The sequence below is a fragment of the Schistocerca gregaria genome, chromosome X, assembly GCF_023897955.1.
Source record: "Schistocerca gregaria isolate iqSchGreg1 chromosome X, iqSchGreg1.2, whole genome shotgun sequence".
Taxonomy (NCBI): Eukaryota; Metazoa; Arthropoda; class Insecta; order Orthoptera; family Acrididae; genus Schistocerca; species Schistocerca gregaria.
Genome location: NC_064931.1, coordinates 52,941,465 through 52,962,180, shown reverse-complemented (window position 1 = coordinate 52,962,180; position 20,716 = coordinate 52,941,465). Strand labels below are relative to the sequence as shown.

Sequence of the window (20,716 nt, the reverse complement as noted above, 5' to 3'; positions counted from 1 at the left end):
GATAATTTTCTTATATCTTCAACACACACATAACATACCTCATACGAGGTCCGCAATTTTGCCCCACTTTAGTCTGTTGTTGTCCGTTGAGCGCAGGCAGATGAACAGTAGTTAATATGTTCAGCTTTGTTTCTGCAGCTTTGGAACTGGAGACGTTATCGTCACGGTATTGCAAGAAAGAGCAGCGGGCGGTCATTTGCGGGCAGCGGGAAGGCGCAACAGGCGGCTGCGTATGCGAGATATGACAGGCCATAACGGCGGTAAACGGCGACAAACCTGCGGCACGCAGCACGCGGCCGCCGGACTTTAATGGAGTTAGCGAGGGTGGCCGCCCCAGCGCCACGCGTGTGATTGGCGGATGAATTTCAAATTCGGGGCGCCGTTGCGTGTGACCGCAGGCCCTGTACTCCGGCATTTATTATCACGTAATTGTCGTCGGCGTCCACCGCACTCCACGCCGGAACTGCGGGGGCGAAAGGCCGGCGATTACAGCTGGGAAGGGGCGGCCCCACACGCACGCCGCAGCCCTTCCTGTCAGCCCGCTCAGCTGAAGGGGTTCCCTTCATTCATTTAAGTTGCACCTTACAGATTTCCTATGCTGTGGGATTCTAAATAATCGGGGCAGTCTGGGGAGCACGATTCGTCGGATAATAAAACGTCTAATGACCGTAGCTAAGAAAAAAAAAATGTGTTCGTGGTAAGGGCTTTTGTATCCCAACCACAAATGACGAAGACATGTTTGATGTGCCGCCGGGTGACGATATCGATATGACCAGTATAAAATTGGGAGGCAGAGCCTGACGGAAACGCACGCAGCGCTAGCGCTCGCTGCTGACATACACTGAACAGCCAAAGAAACTGGTACAACTGCCTAATATCGGATAGGGCCACCGCGAGCATGCAGAAGTGCAGCAACACGACGTGGCATGGACTCGACTAATGTCTGAAGTAGTTCTGGAGGGAACTGACACCGTGAATCCTGCAGCGCTGTCCATAAATCCCTAAGAGTACCAAGGGTTTGAGATCCCTTCTGAACAGCACATTACAAGGAATCCCAGATATGCACAATAATGTTCATGTCTCGGTAGTTTGGTGGCCAGCGGAAGTGTTTAAACTCGGTAGAGTGTTCCTGGAGTTACTCTGTAGCAGTTCTTGACGTGTGGGGTGTAGCATGCTGGAATTGCCCAGGTCCGTCGCAAATCACAATGGATATTAATGGATGCAAGTGGTCACACAGGATGATTACGTACCTATCACCTGTCAGAGTCGTATCTAGAAGTATCAGGGGTCCCATATCACTCCAACTGCACGCGCCCCATGCCATTATAGAGCTTCCATAAGCTTGAACAGTCCCCTGTTGACGTGCAGGATCCATGGAGTCATGAGGTACAGTACACGTCCATCCGCTCGATACAATTTGAAACGAGACTCGTCCGACGAAGCAACATGTTTCCAGTCATCAACAGTACAATGTCGGGGTTGACGGGCACAGGCGAGGCGTAAAGCTTTGTGTCGAGCAGTCATAAAGAGTACACGAGTGTTCTTTCGGTTCCGAATACCCATATCGATGACGTTTTGTTGAATGGCTCGCACGCTGGCACTCGTCGATGGCCCAGAATTGAAATCTGCAGAAATTTGCGTAAGGGCTCCACTCCTGTCACAATGAACGATTCTCTTCAGCCGTTCTTGCAGGATCTTTTTCCAGCCGCAGTGATGTCGGAGATTTGATGTTTTATCGTTTTCCTGATATTCACGGTACACTCGTGGAATAGTCGTACGGGAAAATCCCCACTTCATCGCTACCTCTGAGATACTGTGTCTCATCGCTCGCGCCGACTATAACACCACGTTCAAATTCACTTAAATCTTGATAAGCTGCCATTGTAGCAGCAATAACCGATCTAATAATTGCGCACGACACTTTTTGTCTTATATGTGAATTGCCGACCGCAGCGCCGTATTCTGCCCGTTTACATATCTCTATATTTGCATACGCATGTCTATACCAGTTTCTTTGCCGCTTCAATGTAGAATACCGGTATGTATATCTGTGGAGTGAACGTAGCCTACCGCGCATGTCCTCAACATCAAACCGGGCTAGTCACATGATTTTGGGACGACACTGCTTGTCTACAATTTGTGGTAATAGCGAAACTTGAATATTACATGTATGCGCCTAGTTTTATATACGTTTCTGCATGTTTGAGTTTTACCTACGGTACAGTATTGTTGTGGCTACGGATATAAAGAGAAATTAGTGAGAGGAGGACAAGTTACTTTGCACAGGTATGTGCAACCAATATATAATTGTAAATGTCATATTGATGTGAGGCACTTAATATGCTGAAAAATATCGACAGACGATATTATAAAGTCTGTATTGTAGAGATGTAGCCATGTATTTACGAGACAAGTGCCAGATAAATTTGCAAGTGTGCTTGACTAAGCCGTCAATCAATATACACATATTGGTGCTTAGTTCGTTTGCAGGTAAAATTGATACGTGAGAGTCTGATTAATTTTCTCCCGTTTATGTAGGTTCTCAAACCCTTTTGTGTATCTGAGTATTTCTGCATGAGACAGTTTCCTATGTACTGTTATTGTAACGTAATTAATTAGAATAGATTCGACAGCATGAAATAGTACAATAAAAATATTGTTGGCTGTCACTTCTTTCATTACTTCAAAATTAGAACAATGACCTTGTCCTTTATATTTTTTGTGTGTAATTATGGTTTTACTTTTTCTGATGAGATGGCGAAAAAGTTTCATAGATTTTTTACTTGTCTGTAAAAAGGAGACGGGTAAATAAAGAAAAATTGAGAACAACAGACAAGCAGGTGGTGCAAATCGTTTACCGTATTCACCGTAACAGTTTCATAGTTCCGGCTGCGTTGTTTTTTCGTGACACTTCGGCGCCATCTACAGTGTCATTCTAACGTTATTAATTAGAATACATTTTGACAAAATGAATAAATGTAACAAAACGTAAAAAATATTGTTGGCTGCCACTTCTTATCACGTTATCGAAAAAAATGTAAATGAACTGGAAACTGAGCTATGTCATTGTGGCGTAAAAGCACAGTACCATTGTTCTTCACATCTTTAAACCAAAGTCATTTCCTTGTATGAAACTGTTAGGATGTCTGTAAAATGAGTATACAAAATTTCATGGTACTTCTGAAGGTGATCTACCTACAGCAGCAAAGTAATAACATCGTACGCTAAGCGCTATATGGGCTAAAATTTGCTGTCCTAAAATCACGTGACTTGAACTGCAGGAGCTGTTGCGGACAAAATTCTCGTTCTGCGCATCCGAATGTTCTCTCCGTAGGTATTTAATTGCTACGGCTGCAGATGGCAACTGCGCAGCGATACCCTGTGGAGACAAATCCGCCACAGTGTACACCATCTGATCAAATGTATCCTCACACTTGTACGTAATGCCGAATTTACCACTAGATTCAAGAGAGGCGGACTCACCACTATGAAATGTGGTGAGGAGTGTTGTGTTGCCGGCAGAATGCGTCGGCCAGCAGAGCTCAGAAAGAGAGTAATGCCTAGTCATTAGATGTCACTTGAGTAACTAATTCATCACAGTTATTTCAGTCCATTAAAGCTGCCCAAGGCGACTATTGGTGATGTCACTGTAGAGTGAAGACGCGAAGGAACAACCACAGCAAGGACTGTCGACAATTGCGGAGGGTGGTTTTAAAAAATTGCGTGAAATCAATGGAAGGAATCATTCGTGAGTTACAAAGTGCTACCAGCAATCCATTTAGCATTTGTTGGGAGTTACAAAATGGAGTACAATGGTCCAGAATCTCCACATAAGCCACGCATTTCTGTAGTCGTTCCTAAGCGACGTTTGAAGTGGTGCAAATAGCAACTGGACAGTGGATGACAGGAAACAAGTGACTTGGAATGATAACCACGTTATGGCCTGTGGTAGTCCGATGGAAGTGTTTGAGTTTCGCGAATGCATGGAGAATTTCACCTGTCATCATGTGTAGTGCCAACAGTTAAATCTAGAGGAGGTGGTGTTATTTCGTTACTGGTCTGGTCCCCTTTACTGCTCTTAAGAAAACTCAACATGTATTAGGTTGTGAACACATTTTTCAGTATAGTTTACTGAGTACAGTAGAGGTGTCAGAGTAAGGGGTTGTTTGTATCAGCATGACAATGCACTCTGTCATAAAGTAGCTTCTGAGAGAATATGGATTGTGGAAAATAACATTTCTGAAATGAACTGACCTGGTACAAGTCTAGACCTGAATCCAATGAACACCTTTGTGATGAGTTCGAACGCTGACTTTGCTCTAGACTACAGCGCCCAATATCACTACCTTCTCTGATTTCGGCTCTTGAGGACGAACGGACTTTTATTCCTCCACTGATATTCAGACAGCTCATTGAAAGCGTTCAAGTCGTCATCAAGCCGAGTGGTAGATACACTCCATATTAAAGTCCACTTATATCTGTCTGGATACTTTTGCTCAGACAGTGTACGCCAGCATCTTCACTCTTCCTCAGAGTTGGGTGTATCTGCACTTCCTGTGGATGACCCTGCCTCCCATCTGGGAGATGTGCCTTTTGTTGTACAAAGAGTAATGTGGCTAGTGCATGCTGGTGCTCCAGCTTTTTGCCCTCTCGGCTGTGGCTAAAACGCTAGTACAGGCACAACACTCCCACCCGACTGGTTTCTCCCTGCATATCTTTCCAAACATCAAAATCCACACTGTCTCTCCATCATCAAGTGCACGTGCCTCCCTTGAACGCATTTCTGGCCATGTGTCCATGTGACCTTTTTTACTCTTTATATCCTCAGGGATCGTTTGTCCCCATTTTGGAAAGCCAACCTGTATACGACAGGTAACGCAGCGGGTTTCTCACTCTCATGATACCATTATATAAATTAGACTCCATAGGTTATACAGCATATATGCTCAACAGAGCTGGTTCATTCTTTGGTTGTAAGTAAGGGGACAGTCTGTCTATAAAACGACCCTAGAGACATCTGGACATAATCACCCCCTCCTACCACTGTCTGAAAAGTGACAATCAATCCTAGCAAGAGCCAATATATGTATTCTGATCCCCACCATGCTCAAGTGCCCTAACTGCCAGCTCGGAGGTCGCTCATGGCCAGTGCGGCCAATAAGGTTTGAGAGCCATTTTACCAACTGTAGCCACTCTGCAAACATGACGCTCTAACAGACAATGCAAAACTATTTGGCATGTCATCATACTTCTGGCTACAATCTGTGCTTCAGAAGTGTGGTCAATGGCCACCAATGCTTCAGGCCATCTTGTACGGTCCAGGCCTGAAGTCAATGGCCACCAAACATATCTGAAAATACTAACAGACGCTACAGAGCAAAGTTTTCCAATATATGCTCTCAACACACGGATAATAGTACAGTTATGGTAACCATACGACTATCAAATCAACCAGCAAAAATCTATCGGATTCTGACAAATACACAGCAGCATCCAGATAACACATAGTCGGATATCAATGCAACTTCGTACACGTACATACCATCGACAGCTATATAACCGATTAGAGTTGCAGTTCTCTGTGATAGGTAGAACGGCCACCATGGCACATTAGGGATGTTTGTGGCTACTGTTGCTGCCAGGTCTGGAAGAGTGTGCAAGGGGTGTGAACAGCGTCAGATGTTGAGTGATGACTGTGAAGGACAGAGAACTGCTGTGTACCATCTGAGACAGCATTATCAGCATCTGACAGACTTTAAAATGGGCCTCATTGTAGGTCTCTATTAGGTCGCCTGGTCGAATCGTGCAATACTCAGATTTGTGAGGCATTCAGATGCGTAAGTGGCCAATCATTGGACTTCACTAGTCGACGAAGCTCCAACCGACCATATTTGATCACCAAGAGGGAGGATCGCCGTTTTGTGGACCAGGCACTTCGTTACCAGTCAATAGTGGATCAAAGCATTTATCACTTCACTCTCCATTGTTGCCAGATGGCGGTGATGACGTCATCCAAGATGGCAGTCTGTAGACTTGGCTACAGTGTATGACATCATCCAAGAGGTCGCTCGAGACGTCAGCTGAGAAGACGAGTACCGTCATCCAAGACTGCGGCTTTTGGCGGGAAAGTGCCAAACCCCCTTGCCATGCTCTCCCGGTGGGAAGTTTGAATTTTGACAGGAAATTTAATTATGTACTTCTACAGGTCACCCAGCAGTCCAACCAACCCTCCCCCCCCCCCCACCCCACCTTTATGACATTTTTGAATGATGATGCGTCACCATCTTGGAAAATGGGCGGTAATTTCGAATTTGGGGGGAATTTTGCTCTAAGAGCTTACTCCTGCACCTGAGGGTAGTTAGTATGGTGTTGCTCTACCTAGAGACTGTTCATGATATCATTCAATGCCAAAATCATTTGTTTAAATTTATTTAAATTTATTATCTTCTACAGCAGTAGTGGCTTAGTGTGGTGCTACCACCACAAGAGGCTGAGATATGAGGGCTAGTTGAGCTGTCAGTTTGAAAGGAGCATGTAATCAATTAATGAGATGTTGGTGGCAGACAGGGGTGTTTTAATAGCTGTATTACATGAACTCATTCAGCTGAGGAGTGCATCCACAGTTCAATGCACGAAGAATGGAATCGAGAATTAATGCTTGAACATATGAAGAGGAAGAATACGGTCCTGCAAATAAATGCCTTGCATTAAAGATGCATTTCACAACGTATGGAAACATCTGTCTCAGCTCCCACCCCACAAGAGACAACTTACTCTGCTCCAGCACACCAAGGAACAGAACTAGGTCGCGAGTTCACCGCGATAGGTCACGTGATCATGCAGTTCAGTCAATAGGAGCTCAGTATCATGATGACCTCAGGTGTTTTCCCAGCTGCATGTGTGCCCACCCTATTGGTGTGAATTTCGAATTTTTGCGGGAATTTCTAATATTGGAGGGAATTTAGTTGTCCCAGGGCTGTGCTGATGTGCCCACCCCATCTGGGAATTTGCGGAAAAAGAACTCAGCCTGTTCTGTACTGCTGGAGAGAAGAAGGAATGTACTTAATTTATTTTTGGAACAATTTATTTAGGGACGGATTTCATGTAGTTTGTTTATTATACTGATACAAAACTCTCACCCTCACATGCTTGGGATCACAATATACACTTTACAGACATGGAAAACACTCGTGAATAATGCAGTACACTGATGTGCAGAGATACAAACGAATCGTAAATTACCGAGATAATCCAGTACACAGCATACAGACATGCAAACTACTCATAGATCACCAAAATAATGCATGTACAATGCTATGCAAAAACTCTCACAACGTTTAACATCGGAAAATAATGCAGTGAACAAACACTCAGTGCCCGTAAAAAGCGCAACGTATCAGCGACTGAACCCTTATTCTACTAGATGGAAAGCCTAAGTACACATCCTAACACATGAAAACTGACAAGATGCGGAAGAGTAAGGTTTTGTTATTGTACTTTATTTATTTTGATCGGGAAACTGAGGCTAATATAGATCCTTATTACATAATTAATCACAAAGATCGGTCTTAATTACACAACTGCATGCATAGAGCTGCACATGGACGGCATAAAATCGCAATATAACGCAAAAACTGACCATACCCTACAACTGGTTTATCCCGCAGGGAAAAAATTACACAATACCACTCGGAGACAGAAACACTCGAACTCCACCCTACACCTACAAGCTAGGGGTAAAAAGAGTGGGGTGTAAGGTGCTATCTTTATTCTTTTTGGTGGGAAACACATTCAACTGACTATATGCTGTTGTTGGACAGAGAGGAGTTTAAATAAAGTGTATTACCTACAGAGTTCACTACAGACGCCTATTAGGAATTACCCAACAGCCCAGGTAATCAAAGCCAATACACTCTATCACAGCTGATGGAAAAAAAATGTGGCACAGTTCTAGTCTCAAGAAAAACCAACAATCGTATTGCAGCACATGTACTGGCGAAAGACTACATAGGAGGCGCTAGTTGAACTTGTGTTCTCGTCAATGTGCAATCGCAAAATACCGAAAATCCACCTATGGGATGGTAGGAAAAAACTGAGCTACTACAACAGCAGCCTCGTGGCACGTGCTAGCCACTGTCCACCTTCATACGCTGGTCCTTCGCCAACGCTAAAGCAGGTATATTTAACTAAACAATAGGAGATAAGAAACGGCTTTCCCAAATGCATCTTGGTCGTCTAAAGTATAGTGACGCAGCAGCCCCTAATGGTTAGGGGCTCCGATGTCGAGCTGTTACAGACAATATAGGTCCCCAACGCCTCCCATAGGCCTATCGTTCTGGGATGGAAAACGCCACGTAGGACGCTCCACCTGGGTCCGGGGCAGAGGTGCGGTTACGCAGAGAGGACGCCCCTCCCCCCCCCCCCCCCCTTTCTGTGCTGGAATATTTAACATCACCTCGGCTGCTATAATAAAGTAACTATTAAAAAAAAGAAAAAGAAACATTTGCGACAATAGTAAATGTCCTCTTTCCACGAAATTAGACAAAGTCCATTTTCATTTAGTTTTATGTGCAAAATCGGTATAGTTTTTTACGTTCAACTGCAATCACATCTTTTGTTGTGACGTCCAGGGAAGTGTATCGCCATCACTCAGAAATGATCGGCGGAGACATAACCACACTGCATAGAATCAGGAAAAAAAATTTGGCAATTTTGATGTGAAAACTACAAATCACCCCAGAATGTCCTCATTATTTCAAAATTAAATTGACCATGAGATTCACTTTGCATGGAGAGTAAGTTTTGTTTTTACTGTTCTCGGATTACAGTCACCAGGTAGGTCAAATGGGAACACGATGTTCTATTCGAGGAACACTATTGAGAAATGACATCTGAAACTAACCGCAGAGGGATTCTACAGCCCACAACATACATTTTGCGCAACAACCATGCTTTTAAAAACACGACCGTCGCGATTACATTACTGTCACAATGCATAAAAAGCGGTCTTCAGTCTACAGGTACACACACGAGCCACTGATAGTGTTACTCTTTCTGGTAGAAATGTTGTCCACGATTTAAAATCAAGTCTATCCATCCAACCACTTACTTGCGTTGGATCCTCTAGAGACATCTTTTAATCATTACAGCCACTGCTGAATCATATTCGTCGACCCTCATATCTCCAGAATAGATCACATTTTTCGAACCTATCTGCTAATCAGCACAAACGACAGAAACTCCAGCACTGTTTTTTAGACAGACCCTCTACACCTTGTAATTGCCATCCACGAAGCTTAGTCTATGTGATCACCCAAATATAAGTCTGGCCTGTGCGAAATTCGGAGAGCACTATATCTAAGACCTTCTGCATCCTGTAGGGAAACATGACGAGTTGAGTTAATGTGAAATGAGCGCGTGTTGACCACTCAAGCGCATCGCAGCGGTTCCAACTGCTATCCGAAAGTTATGACCTCTACGGTTAATCTCATCTTCCACAACGACGGGGTTACACCGAGACCCCCTCAAACTACTGTTGTAAAACACAAGTTCCTGACACTACATGATATGGACACCGAACACACCGTGCACCGTATTGCCAGTCGAGTGCTGTAACTACCATCCCACAAAAAGTAGCCCCCAATCATAACAGTATAACAGGCTTCCAGATCACACGAATTCGACAGTTAAGAAGCCGGACTGCCGGGTGAGCCGTAGAAGTACATAATTCAATTTCCCACCAAAATTCAAATTTCCCACCAGGAGGCAAGGACGGGGGGCGTGGTATTTTCCCGCCAAAAGCTGCCATCTTGGATAACGGTAATCACGTCATCAGCTGATGTCACGACAGTCATCTTGGATGATATCATGCGCTGTTGCCAAGTCTACAGGCCGCCATCTTGGATGACATCATCACCTCAATCTTGGATACATCTGGCAACAATAGAGAGTGGGGCAACATATACTGTGCTCCAGTCCTGTAGTGCTTGGGAGAGGCGCAGTGATCTCGTGCAGTCGTGGTGTAGGTAACCATCAGGTATGACTTTATATCATGGCTGTAGTAACTGTAGGAAAACTGATGGCATAACGATACATCACGGACACCCTGTGTCCTCATACGTTACCTCTCATGTGGCATTACCGTGGAGTCATTTTTCAACAGGAAAATGACTGTCCACACATGGCACGTGTGTCTGTGAATTGTCTTTGTGATTTTGAGGTACTGCCGTGGCGTGCTAACTGCTCAGATTTGTCTCCAATAGAAAATATGTGAACAACTCCATTCCAGTGTCAGTATCCAGGATATGAAGGATCAATTTTCCTCAAGACAGGATACGACGGCCTTATGACACTGTTCAGGTGATGACTGGGTGTTGTGTGATGTCCTTAGGTTAGTTAGGTTTAAGTAGTTCTAAGTTCTAGGGGACTGATGCCCTAAGATGTTAAGTCCCATAGTGCTCAGAGCCATTTAGTGGCCGTTCATAGCCGAGTCTGAAGTCTGAAAGACATAATGCCCTGCGGAGCTTCTGAATGTTTTGTCTGACCAATATCCGTAGTCGAGTTCTCACTCAGAAATCACATTTTAACATTGTTTGTTTGTAAGAGGATCGTGATCAGCCTCGTGTAACAAACAGAAACGTCAGCCAGCACACGTCTTAATCCGGCAGAGCCATTATCATGGCCAATCGAAACTGCAGTTTGTCGATTCTACTCTCGTAGGTGGGGATCGCACAACACTGACGTGAACACGGAAAAGTGGGTTCTGATACTACGATATCTTGGTGATAGCAACTATACTACCATCAAAAACATTAACTATGTCACACTGGCGATGTCTGCTATTACATATGTGGTGTGCGTACTGTAAGACCTTCCGTACACACACCATCAGATTATTAGACTGGTCGCTCTATGAAGTAGGCGAGTGTCAGCAACATGTCTCGTGGTCTTATCGTGGCGCGTTTATCTTCTGCCATTAGGTCAGACGATAGAAATGCCACTTGCACGCTTAGATGCTTACGACAACAGCACGTAAACATTTGACCAGCTTCCCCGTTTTCGAGATACTCGCTCACAGGCTCTACCTCAGTGGACTGCGCCATTTGCAGCCCATATCTTCGTACCCCGTGCGTGCCTGCTCCGCTGACGTACTTTTGCAACCGCGTCACGTGTCCGCAACGCCACCAGGCGGCATTCAGCATTGCGGTGGCAGTGGTCGTAATGTTTTACCTTATCAGTGTATAAAATAACAGTGAGTCTTTTCGTCAGTTGGCATTTCTCTGAAGAACTGAAAAAGTCTGAGCATATTGGTCACGTACTTGTCAGAAATTATGGTCTCATGGAAAAAGATCGGCTCTAAATGGCACTTACGCACACCACACTCTGTTTTCTCTTTGCAGAGGCTCTCTATCTAAGTGATGAGGATTTTCATAGTGCCATCATCGATCGTTTTGCCAGTTGAGTGATCGCTCAGAACTGTCAAGCATTCGGCATCAGTACTGTAGGTCTGCGAACTGAGAAAAGCAGTCCCAGCGTTTCGTGTGGACGCCTTAGTTACCAAGCAGTCCTAGATGTGAGGTGTAATTGTTGTCGTTGTGCAGTGGCGTCACTTTCGCCGCCGCGGAGAACAATGGGCGGGAGTCTGGGGCGCCCTCCGCCACTTGACCGCTGGTGCGTGTAATTAAAATGCAAGCCGCACGCGTCCGGTTACTCATCGTCAACTTCAGGGGAGCCGCTCCGCTTTTGGCAAGCACGTACCGAATCTTCAGATGTTACCACGCAACTGCTCTTTCTTCTGTACTGGTGATTTCAATCGAGTACACAGAAATATCGTAAGTGAATAAATCAGAGGTATCGGGAAGAATGCCTTTGTTCATATAAGAAACTGTACAGTGTGATTTCTTATATAATAACGTTTTGCGTAAACACAAAATAGGATACTGTAAACGAGAGAAAAAGCTATTTATCATCTGATTAGAAGATTCGCGTAAGCTTATGGAGTTTGTCACAACGGTTAAAGATTTTCTATGAAGTGGCATGAAATGGAACTTACACGTGAAATTAGTAGTAGGGTAAGCCAAAGGAGGTCGTAGATATACTGGAAGGTTTCGGTCGAGAAACAACTTACAAGACGCTAATGAAACGTATACAGAACCACTCCAGTGCCTGGAGTTCTCATCGAGTACGTTCGACAGCTGCCATCAAAGAAATCCAGAGCACAAACATAACAGGTCAGTATATCTCAGTTCATCGTACTGTGGCCACGTAGCCCCAGCTGCGACGCTTTCACTCCGTCACTGTAGTCGAGGCAGTTCCAGGCAAGGGTGCCCGTGTGTGCACATGCAAGCAATCAGAAACCTACCTAGACTCACTGCTCGGGTAACGACGAGATTGTCATTTCGTCCTCCTCTCCGAGGTTTTTAAATGCAGTAAACATCTCATTTCGTGTGTTTGATAACATTATTGTTTTAATATGATTTTCATTCTGGGATTCGATAGCGTAATATTCCTTTCATCCAATTTACTTTATTTAAATAAGTTGTGGATGTGTTGTGCATAGTTCTGTGATGTTGCGTCACGGATATAAAGAAGAAATGGAAGAGCAATTCAACAAATTACAGAGCATATTTGACAGAAATAAAAAATAAATTACGGCAAACTAATTTTTGTATAACCATTCAACGTGACATGCGTGTTTTTACAAGTGCTAAAATACTTGCTGCTAGATCCCGTGAGACGTAGAACGCTCTTCAGTTTCGACATTTAACAAAAATATTCACATACCAGGGCGTGCTGAAAATTAATGCCTCCGAGTTTTTCATGTGAAAATCTTGAAGCTTTTTAAGTGAAAAAGACGTTATTAACATTGTACTTCTTAAATCTTCATAACTACATATTTGCAGTCCTCTGCCCCTAGAGGGCTCCGTATTGTAGCGTGCAGCAAGGTGGTGAGAAACAGAGTGCTGTAATCGAATTTCGCATTGGCAGAGTTGGTCCACGCATGGGGCACTCTCTCTTTCAACACGCCAGACAATGCCAAAGCGCGCTCGACCACTGCGACCTCTGCAACAATCCGACGCCTTGGGTTCACTGCCATAGATCGTCCTCCATACAGTCTCGAATTGGCCCCGCGCGATTTTCATCTGATTCCAAAACTTCAAGAGCACCCTCTAGAGCTTACTCTGTGGCTCCGTCAACAAGGTCCGACATTCTACAGTGACGGTATCAGCAAGCTGGTCTCTCTTTGGGAGAAATGTGTGTTTGTCGTCGAGTGACTCTGTAAGGAATAATTATGTAGACATGAGGAATAAAGATGTAGAATATTAATAACGTTTGTTTTATTTAACAACCCTTAAGAGCTTTTACATAAAAAATCTGGAGGTATTACTTTTCGGTGTCCCCTCGAAAAAAAGTTGTTTTAACGAAACAATGAGTCAAACATGAGCAGTAGGAACATATAGAGAGTTATTTAATTTCTTTTTCTATGTTAAACAGGTCGTGAAACTACATCTTGAAACTCTTGTGAAGTTGTCCAATTTTTGATCTACGTAAGACCTGTCAGTACTCTGAGATACGGAGTCTATCTAAATCCTACCAATACAAACACATGGTTTGACAACTCTTCTCACCACCACCCAGCAGGATACAAGCAGGTCTAAACACTCTAATCTCGCGAGCATTCCGAATCAGTGACAGTAAGAGCTTGAGATCAGGGCTAGATTTCTTAAAGGAAATGTTGATTGGCAAAGACTGTGATGTATTTTCCTTAAATAAGGTCTCAAAAGGAAACGGTAATAATAATACAAACTAGAAGAACGAGGAACTCCCTCTCATTGAGGAAGCGTATCGTTTGTTATTAGAGTAACCGACCAAAAAGGCAAAATCTTTAGGAAGAGTGCTATGAGGACTACATTATTAATCAACAAATTAAAAGACCTTTTCCTAGCTACAAGGAAAGTGATTGAGCGCCTTCGTACTACGGGAGTCTATGGGGTGACACGTGGTTGTGGAAAAGGATACACGATGTTTAACTATTATCTACTTCTACATCTACATAGACACTTCACAAGCCACGTACGGTGCGTGGCAGAGGGTACCCTGTACCACGAGAGAATCTTTTCCTTTCCCGTTCCACTCGCAAACAGAGAGGCAAAAACTACTGTCTTTATGCCTCCGCATGAGCCCTAATCTCTCTGTTCTTTTCTTCGTGGACCTTACGTCCAATGTGTGTCGGCGGCAGTAGAATCGTTCGGCAGTCAGCTTCAAATGCCGGTTCTCTAAATTTTCTCGTTAGTGTTCCTCGAAATGACCATCGTCTTCCCCCCACCGATTCCCATTTGAGTCCCTGAAGCGTGTCCGTAACAGTTATGTGTTGTTCGAAGCTACCGGTAGCAAACCCAGCAGTCCGCTTCTGAACTGCTTCGATGTCATCCTTCAATCCGATCTGGTACGGATCCCAAAAACTCGAGCGGTACTGAAGAATAGGTCGTACCAGCGTCCTATATGCGGTCTCCTTAACAGGTGAACCCGACCTTCCCAAAATTCTTCCAATAAACCGAAGTCGACCATTCGCCTTCCCTACCCCAGTTCTCACATGCTTGTTCCATTTCATATCGGTTTGCAGCGTTACTCCCAGATATTTAAACGACTGTGTGAAGCAGGGTATTAGTAATACTGTATGCGAACATCACAGGTTTGTTCTTCCTATTCATCCTCATTAAGGTAAATTTTTCCACATTTACAGCTAGCTCCCATTCATCGCAACAATTAGAAATTTTGTCTAAGTCACCTTGTATCTTCCTACTGCCACTCAACTTACCCTACATGACAGCACCTTCAGCAAAAAACCGCAGATTACTGCCCACCCTATCCGCAAAATCATTTATGTATATAGAGAAAAACAGCGGTCCTATAACAGTCCCCTGGGGCACTCCTCACGGTATCCTTGTCTCTGACGAAGACTCGCCGTCGAGGATAACATACTGGATTTTATTAGCCAAGGAGTCTTCGAGCAACTCACTTATCTGTGAACTTATTCCACATGCTTGTACGTTCGTAAAAAGCCTGCAATTGGGCATCCTGTTAAACGCCTTCCGGAAATCTAGAAATATGGCGTCATCCTGTTGCCCTTTATCCATATTCCGCAGTATATCATGTTAGATAAAGGCATTTCGCACGAGCGACGCTTTCTAAAACCATGCTGATTCGTGCACATAAGCTTCTCAGTCTCAAGGAAGTTTATTATATTCTAACTGAGAATATGTTCAAGCATTCTGTAGCAAACGGTAATTACGGATGTTGGTCTGTAATTCTGTGGATCCGTTCTCCTACCCTTCTCATATAATGGAGTCACCTGCTCTTTTTTTGCAGTTGTTTGGGATAAATTACGCAGGTGAGTAGAGGACAATGGAGTAAGCAAGTAATCCTAATAAACATAGGTTCAGAAATCAATGGTTTCCCCGGTACGACGTATTATGACTGAGTATTCGAACACCTTATGACAGAGTCTTCGTGGATCCAAACTGTGGATATGCACTTGACGGCAAACACATTACGACAAATGTTCCACACAGCCACTGTTCATGCGAAGGTGGGTTTCGGTACTTCTCCTCATCGTTCAAAAATCACAGGTGTATCCAGAATGCATTGACAACCATCCACAATTCGTTTCCAGAGTTCATAGACACTATCAATACAACATAAATACAGACGTAGCATTAGACTTGAATGGTGTTGTAACATCGACGTTACTGCACTTATGTATAAGTCATATTGGTGAAACCATTGGTTTGCAGTCCTGTATTTAGGATTAACCACTCATTTAAAGAAACACAATTGCAAGAAACCTCACAAAGATACAGCTCCTTCAGGGATACAGGCAGTAATAAAAACAGTATTACAGCAAAGTATCTTGCAGTATGTGCGAAAGATATGAGACCTTTTAATGCTGTTTGCGGTGAAGGTTTCAGAGAACTAGGCCAAGCATTAATACATCTAGGTGCGCATTATGGAGAAGTTAACGTGGCAGATGTCATGCCACATCCCTCTACTATGAACAGACATGTCAAAGAACAAGCTGATGTAATACAAAACAGCATAATGCCTTCATGCCTTCTGTTACTGCAGAAGTTATTAATAAAACATGTGTTGCGACAGTTGATATGTGGACTGATTCGCCTAATCAGGTGCACTATTTGACGCTTACAACACATTACATTTACACAGATTGGTCCCTTCTGAACAATGTTTTATTTACAACAAAATTCCCGGACGTTAGGAAGACGAGAGTAAATATTATAAAAGAAAGTGCTCTATGAATTTAGCTGTGTTACGAATCCGCTCTTGGAAACGTTACTTTTGTATTAAAAGAGAGAGAGAGAGAGGGAGAGAGAGAGAGAGAGAGAGAGAGAGAGAGAGAGAGAGAGATAAATACATTGTGTGTGAGTGTGTGTGTGTGTGTGTGTGTGTGTGTGTGTGTGTGTGTGTGTGTGTGTTTGTTTGTGTGTGTGTGTGTGTGTGTGTGAGAGAGAGAGAGAGAGAGAGAGAGAGAGAGAGAGAGAGAGAGAGAGAGATGCTAGATGCTTTTGGATTTGTACAGCACAGTGCAGCGAGCCGGGGCGAGGCGAGGTGAGACGTCAGCGGTGACCGGTCATGCTCGGTTATCCGCGTGTCCGGAATCCGGACATCAGACATGGGGCGAGTACGTGACCGAGCCGAGTCGTATGGGGGCGCACACTAGCGGCTCGGTCCCCCCGTCAACAGGCGAGCTGTGACCGGTCAAACATTGAGCGTTGCAGCACTCTAGAACCTACCACAGCGAAAACCCAGTATACAAGTGACACTGTGAGGAGAATAACAGAAAGCGATAAAGAACGCGAACGCCACAGACGTTTAAGAGAAAATGTAAAATTTGCTGTAGTGGATCTCTAAGACCAACGTGACGCGGTCCTAAATTGTAATAACAGACCAGTGCTATCCAAAGAAGGTAATATTTTGAGGATAGTCTAGGAAGCGGTTGAAATCTCGAAGTTTAGTGCAATTTCAATAGAGCTGACCTGTACAGGCTTCCAGGTACATAGTTACCCGCCGTCAAGGATGTAAATACCCCACCTCGGCCGGTGAGTAACGTAAACAACTATTAAGAAGCCACCACCGTGGTAAGGCAAAATTAATATTTGATAACATCTCCCTCTCTTTCTCTATCTGCTATCAGTATTTCCCCAATGACGACGGCCCACCAACAGCGGCCAGATGATTTCCACCTAGTAACTCCACTTCTTCGAAAAAATCACGGAAAAACTGCACACTATACTGTTTATAAAAGCCACTCAGCAACTGAGGGACGCTAGTAGGATTCTGAAGAACATTCCAGCAGATAACTCGAAACATCGAGCATTCCACGAGTTTTAATACGAATATGACATGTCATAACAACTAAGAACAATCTATTAAAGGTGTGTTTAGCTCCAATTACAAAATCTAGAAGCATTTAAAATTCTAGATTTACGTTCGAAGTTTTATCATGAATATTTAATGTCATTATACATCTTAATAGTCACTAGGTCCTTTCCTTGCAAAGACATATTTAAATTACTTTCAAGCTTGGTTATATCAGCGAGAAAAACTAAGACCGCTACCAGACAGGAATCAGGGTAGACTACTCAAAATAATTGTCTGTATATACTGATGAAAACTTTTTTACAGGATTAATCAAGTCAAAGATTAATTATTAACAACAACTTGTTGTATTCCTGTTATCCTTAGCAAAGCCTCTTTTTCCAGAGTATCTTCTTTTTGGATGCTGCGATGTTCCGTTACTCCATTTATGTGGTCTGTCCAAGAATGTCGTGGCCTTCCACGCTTACGTCTGCCGCGTGGTTTCGAATCACAAACCTACTCTGGCCACCGATGATCTGGCATTCTTATCATATGTCCGTACCATTTTAATGATTTTCTTTCAATTATATCTATCACTGTATTATTTGCCTTCATTATAGCTCTTTCTTCATCATTAGTTTTCCTTTCGATTCTTGATATTCTAGCAGTCCTACACAAATATTCCATTAAACAGCTATTAGTCTTCTTTTGAGATCCGCATTTACAATCCATAGTTCTGATCCACAGCATAGTACTGATTCAATCATTATCTTACCCACTCTTTTCTTATTGCTGTTGGAAATATTCTCATCCCACCAAAAATAATTCATACACCCTAACACTTTTCTGCTTTGCTGTATTCTATATTTTACTTCTGTATGGCCTAATCCATTTTTGTCAATATGTGCCCCGATATACTTAAATTTCTCTACCTGTCTCATAAATTCTTTGTCATTTATGTGTACTTCAAATTTAGCATCAATATTCAACCAGACATTCTGCTTATATATATATACACTCCTGGAAATGGAAAAAAGAACACATTGACACCGGTGTGTCAGACCCACCATACTTGCTCCGGACACTGCGAGAGGGCTGTACAAGCAATGATCACACGCACGGCACAGCGGACACACCAGGAACCGCGGTGTTGGCCGTCGAATGGCGCTAGCTGCGCAGCATTTGTGCACCGCCGCCGTCAGTGTCAGCCAGTTTGCCGTGGCATACGGAGCTCCATCGCAGTCTTTAACACTGGTAGCATGCAGCGATAGAATGGACGTGAACCGTATGTGCAGTTGACGGACTTTGAGCGAGGGCGTATAGTGGGCATGCGGGAGGCCGGGTGGACGTACCGCCGAATTGCTCAACACGTGGGGCGTGAGGTCTCCACAGTACATCGATGTTGTTGCCTGTGGTCGGCGGAAGGGGCACGTGCCCGTCGACCTGGGACCGGACCGCAGCGACGCACGGATGCACGCCAATACCGTAGGATCCTACGCAGTGCCGTAGGGGACCGCACCGCCACTTCTCAGCAAATTAGGGACACTGTTGCTCCTGGGGTATCGGCGAGGACCATTCGCAACCGTCTCCATGAAGCTGGGCTACGGTCCCGCACACCGTTAGGCCGTCTTCCGCTCACGCCCCAACGTCGTGCAGCCCACCTCCAGTGGTGTCGCGACAGGCGTGAATGGAGGGACGAATGGAGACGTGTCGTCTTCAGCGATGAGAGTCGCTTCTGCCTTGGTGCTAATGATGGTCGTATGCGTGTTTGGCGCCGTGCAGGTGAGCGTCACAATCAGGACTGCATACGACCGAGGCACACAGGGCCAACACCCGGCATCATGGCGTGGGGAGCGATGTCCTATACTGGCCGTACACCTCTGGTGATCGTCGAGGGGACACTGAATAGTGCACAGTACATCCAAACCGTCATCGAACCCATCGTTCTACCATTCCTAGACCGGCAAGGCAACTTGCAGTTCCAACAGGACAATGCACGTCCGCATGTATCCCGTGCCACCCAACGTGCTCTAGGAGGTGTAAGTCAACTACCCTGGCCAGCAAGATCTCCGGATCTGTCCCCCATTGAGCATGTTTGGGACTGGATGAAGCGTCGTCTCACGCGGTCTGCACGTCCAGCACGAACGATGGTCCAACTGAGGCGCCAGGTGGAAATGGCATGGCAAGCCGTTCCACAGGACTACATCCAGCATCTCTACGATCGTCTCCATGGGAGAATAGCAGCCTGCATTGCTGCGAAAGGTGGATATACACTGTACTAGTGCCGACATTGTGCATGCTCTGTTGCCTGTGTCTATGTGCCTGTGGTTCTGTCAGTGTGATCATGTGATGTATCTGACCCAAGGAATGTGTCAATAAAGTTTCCCCTTCCTGGGACAATGAATTCACGGTGTTCTTATTTTAATTTCCAGGAATATAAAAACTCATTTGTAGTCCCAATCTGTTGTACTCCTGGTATAATCGTTGTATCATGAACTAAAGATCAGAATCATCTTGTGCTATAATAGTTTAATCGTCAGCAAAACTTAATGAAAATATCTGTACATCGTTGACAGTGATTCCCATTCCTGTACAGCTGTTCTTTCAATTTCAGAGAGCAAATTCTACGTATAAATTGAACAAGATGGATGACATACTGCAACCTCGTCGCAAACCTTTAGTGACATTAAACCTCGTTTAATGTGCACCATATTATCTCTGTACATTTCAATAATTTGTAAAAGGTTATCATCCATTCCTGTATCTTTCATAGCGTTTGCTAAATCTACAAAGGCAATGTGTAGCTCCTTCACTACTGCTATAAATTTCTCCAGTAGTTGTAAAATAAATAGGTTATCTGTACATGATCTGTTGTGCTTAAACTCTCCCCAATATGGTGGCCAACATTTTGTCTAATTTTTTCAAACATTATCTTTCCAAATAAGCGGCTCATTGTACAGTTAACACTAATGCCTCTATAGCAGTTTTTGTCTTCTCTATTCCCTTTCCTGAAAATAGAAACCATATAAGACTTTTCCATTATGAGGGAATTTCAATCCTTTTACAACAGTTGTTCATCAGGCAGGTTATTCGTTTCTTCACATATCTTCCTTCAGACTTCAATAATTAAACAGGAATGTTTCCTGGACCAGGTGATCCGCCAGTCTCCATTGCAATTACTGCACAATTCACTTCCTCTATTGCAATGTTTATTGATGAAAACTTCAACTGGAAAAAAAATTATTGAGCTGCTCAAACGAGTAAATTATGCTACAACTGGTTCGCGCATAATTGCTAGTCTTGGAAACAAACGAAGCAATCACTTAAATATTTAGCATAT

General features: G+C 44.0%; 1 protein-coding gene across 1 annotated transcript in view; it reads right to left on the bottom strand.

The window, feature by feature from the left end:
* Window positions 1-20,716, bottom strand: part of LOC126297508 (fez family zinc finger protein erm-like) — a 193,281-nt gene that overhangs the window by 117,070 nt on the left and 55,495 nt on the right. The gene's annotated exons all lie outside the window — the stretch shown is intronic.